The sequence below is a fragment of the Thamnophis elegans genome, chromosome 14 (assembly GCF_009769535.1).
Source record: "Thamnophis elegans isolate rThaEle1 chromosome 14, rThaEle1.pri, whole genome shotgun sequence".
Lineage (NCBI taxonomy): Eukaryota > Metazoa > Chordata > Lepidosauria > Squamata > Colubridae > Thamnophis > Thamnophis elegans.
This window is the reverse complement of record NC_045554.1, coordinates 26,590,493-26,594,809: the sequence shown is the minus strand read 5'-3', so window position 1 is coordinate 26,594,809 and position 4,317 is coordinate 26,590,493.

The following is a 4,317-nucleotide window of genomic DNA, read 5'->3' as shown; positions in this document are numbered from 1 at the left end:
GGGAATAGATTGACCCTCTTCTTTGTGGCAGCTCCTCAAGTATTGGAATACTGATAGTTGAGTTGAGTTCAAATGACTCATGGAATTGTGGAAAATGCAGATTTTAGCTGGCTGGTAGTGGGCATGCAGGCTGTGAATGAACATCCTTTTATTTGTTTATTTATAAACTTTTAAACTGCTCATCTCTCACACAGAGGGACAGGGTGGTATATAAACACCTGAATTATTTGGTTGGAGTGGACATATCATCTGTCCAATCACAGACCTGCACAGGGTAGCAAATACAACTTCTTTTTATTTTTTAATTGCACCAGCCAAAAGTGATCAAAACTCAGCACAGCCATGAAATATGAAATTAAAAAGGAGACAAGCAAGCAACTGGCAACCACACCAGAAGCCAAATCTACTGCAAAACAACAAGTTGTTCTACTGGATAATTGTCCTCACTATCAGAAAGTTGCTTTTCTCTTTTAATTTCCATCCATTATTTCTTGTCCTGCCTTCTGGTGCTTTAGAAAAGAAATTGGCTGCCTTCTTCTTTGTGGCAGCCAGGTTGGGGCACTACATTATTCTACCTGGCTAAATGGCAGCATTTAAAAGACATTGGACTCTGTGGGTAAAATAAGAAATTGAACATAAATCCTTTTTTTCTTCAAGGGCTCTTATTGCCCCCTGCTGTTTGGTTGGAAGAATTTACCTTTTTGGTTGAAAAAAAATGCTCCTCAAAGCGTTTTAACAAATATTTCTCAAACTTGGCTCCTTTAAGAGCTGTGGGCTTCAATTCCCAGAATTCCCAAGCCACCATGCATGAAATTCCAGGAGTCAAAGAAAAATAAAAATGGCGGCCACAGACTTTTGTTAAAAGCTCAATTTTACCACAAGAATGCCACCTGGGGTCTCCCTTCGTCCCTCCTTCCTTTCCCGGATGGGACAAAAGGGGGATGCTTGGAGAGGGGGCATTAAAACACAGGTAGCCCTTCACATATAACCATTTATTTAGTGACCATTTGAAGTTACAACAGCAGGGATTTATGACCGTATGACCATTGCAGCATCTCCATGGTCACCTGATCAAAATTCAGACTTTTGACAACTGACATGTATTTCTGACAGTTGTGCTATCCCAGGCTTACATGGTCACCATTTGTAACTTTCTCAGTTTGTTTCTGACAAGCTGTGTCAACGGGGAAATCCAGATTCACTTAACAACCATGAGCCGCGGTGCCGCAGTGGTTAGACTGCAGTACTGCAGGCTACTTCTGCTGACTGCCAGCTGCCTGCAATTTGTCAGTTCGAATCCCACCAGGCTCAAAGGTTGACTCAGCCTTCCATCCTTCCGAGGTTGGTAAAATGAGGACCCAGATTGTTGAGAGCAAGAGGCTGACTCTGTAAACCACTTTGAGAGGAGTGGAAAGTAGTATATAAGTCTAACTGCTATCTTCCTTCCTTCCTTCCTTCCTTCCTTCCTTCCTTCCTTCCTATTAGAATGCAGTATTGCAGGTTAACTCTGCCCACTGCCATGAGTTCAATTCTCATTCCTCATTTTACCAACCTCGGAAGGATGGAAGGCTGAGTCAACCTTTGAGCCTGGTGGGATTCGATCTGGATGAGGACCCAGATTGTTGAGAGTAAGAGGCTGACTCTGTAAACCGCTTAGAGTGGGCTGTAAAAGCACTGTAAAGTGGTATATAAGTCTGAGTGCTATTGCTATTGCTCTATGATTCACTTAATCATACTTAATCATTACTTGCTTAAAAACTGTGGCAAAAATAGTTCATAAAATGGAGCAAAACTCATTTAACAACTGCCATGTTTAGCAGTAGAAATGTTGGTCTCAATTGTGGTCATAGGTCGAGGACTCGCTGCACCAGTTTACCTTCTTCCCCCTTCCCTCCCCCCTGCCCCTGGGAGGAAGAGGGTGAAGTAGGGGGAGAGGAGAGCTCCTTTGCCAATCACCTCCAAGACATTGAAGAACTGTTCAATGATCATTCTGCTTAACAACTAATTCCCACAACACTGTCAAATAATTTACTAAGACTGTATTACTATTACTCTTCTGTTCCTTACTAGTATCTATCTCTTCCAATTTATGACTATAACCACGTTGCTTGTATTTTTTAATTTACATTGTTTTTATTTGTTTCCTAATGCGATTTGATAGCTTATTAGTAACCTTGACTATCACTAAGTGTTATATCTTCTTATTCTTGATGAATGTATTTTTATTCTCCTTATGTACACTGAGAGCATCTGCACCAAAGACAAAGTCCTTGTGTGTCCATCACACTTGGCCAATAAAGAATTCTATTCCATTCTAACTGGTAACTTGGAGGTTGCCCAGCGCTGGTTGCTAAACTATCCCACATCTGCCCAACATCACACACCCCAACCCCCCCCCCCCCACTAAAACTGATGTTTTTCTTCAGAAATCCCTGTTCTGTGCCTTATAATGTCTTAACAGTTTGGCTTCCTTCTGCAAGAAACTTCTGCTTTTCTACTTTAATCTTCGGGTGCTTGAAAATCTCTTCCAAATTTCTCTTGGGCTGGTCTAACACAGAGGCCTGTGGTTCTAACCACACAGAACAGCTACAAACCTGGTTCTCCTATTTCAATCAAGGTGGGAGTGGGGAATCTGCACCCAGCCTCTGACACCCCTCCCCCCCCCAAGATCATGTTACCCAACAGTGAAATGTTGATTTTGGACAGTTTAATATTTGAGATGCTCTCTGTCACAGACAGGAGGGGGTCAAGCTGTTTTCCAAAGCACCCGAAGGCCAGACAAGGAATTATGGATGGAAACTGATCAAGGAGAGATTCAACTTGGAAATAAGGGGGAATTTTCTGATAGTGAGAACAATCAACCAATGGAACAGAAGTTGCCTTCAGAAGTTGTGGAAACTACATTGTTGAGTGTGATTTATCAGCCAGTTGCAAATCTATAAAAAAAGATGTTGAGACTCCAGAAAAAGTGCAGAGAAGAGCAACCAGCATGATGAGGGGACTGGAGGCTAAAACATAAGATGAATGGTTGCAGGAACTGGGCATGGCTAGTCTAGGGAAGAGAAGGACCAGGGGAGACAGGATAGCAGTCTTCCAATATTTGAGGGGCTGCCACAGAGAGGAGGGAGACCAAGCTATTTTCTAAAGCACTCGAAGGCCAGAAAAGAAATAATGGATAGAAACTGATCAAGGTGATATTCAAGTAAGGAGAAATTATCTGACCGGGAGAACAATCAACCCATGCAACAGAAATTGTGGGAGCTTCATCCCTGGAGGCTTTGAAGAAGAGACCGAACTGGACAACCCTAGCCAGAAATGGTGTAGGGTCTCCTGCTTGGGTGGGGGGTTGGACAGTATGACCTACAAGGTCCCTTCCAACTCTGTTTATCTGTTAACCCTCTGCTCAGGCAGGAGACTCTATACCATTCCAGACAAATGGTTATCCAGCAAATGCTGGCTGGGGAATTCTGGGAGTTGAAGTCCGGACGTCTTCAAGTTGCCAAGGTTGAGAAACACTGTTCTAGATTCTCCTCTCCTGGATTAATTTCCATCCATTCTTCTTGTCCTGCCTTCAGGTGCTTTGGAGAATAAGTTGACACCCCTCTTCCTTGTTGCAAGATTATTTGTGATTAGAATCTCTTAAGCCCATTTTTTTTGCAGCAGGAGCAATTTAGAAGAAAATTTAAATTTTAAGGAGAAATTTTCTGACAGTGAGAACAATCAACCGATGGAACAGAAGTTGCCTTCAGACGTTTGTGGGAGCTTCATCACTGGAGGCTTTCAAGAAGAGACTGGACTGCCCTCTGTCAGAAATGGTGTAGAGTCTGCTTGGGTGGGGGTTGGACTAGATGACCTACAAGGTCCCTTCCAACTTTGTTAATCTATTAATCTATCTGGTGAGGATGCTGTCTATCCCACATGGAAGTGTCCTGGATAGAAAGCTTGCCCAGAAGACGGCTTTAGCTGTCTGTATAATCCCTTTTCTGGAGAAGAAGGAGTTATTTACCACCTTGGATAATCTAATCTTGTTCAGATGCAGCTACTCTAACCCATTTTACGCAGAACAGTCTCCAACTGTATTCTCCCCCCCCCCGTTGTTTGTTTCTACCTATAGCCTTTTTTCCCAGCCTTCTAAATTGGGTGCCCAAATGAAAGGCGCAGCACATTGCTGTCAAAAAGGGAAACAGAGAATAGTCAGAAAAGGGAACAGCAAACAGGAAAAGATAAAGTGAAAAGTAGAAGAAAAAAAGGAACTAGAGGCAGAGAGGGGGAGTGGCAAGACGGATCGTGGAGGGGAGGGCTTGCTCATTCGCAGCT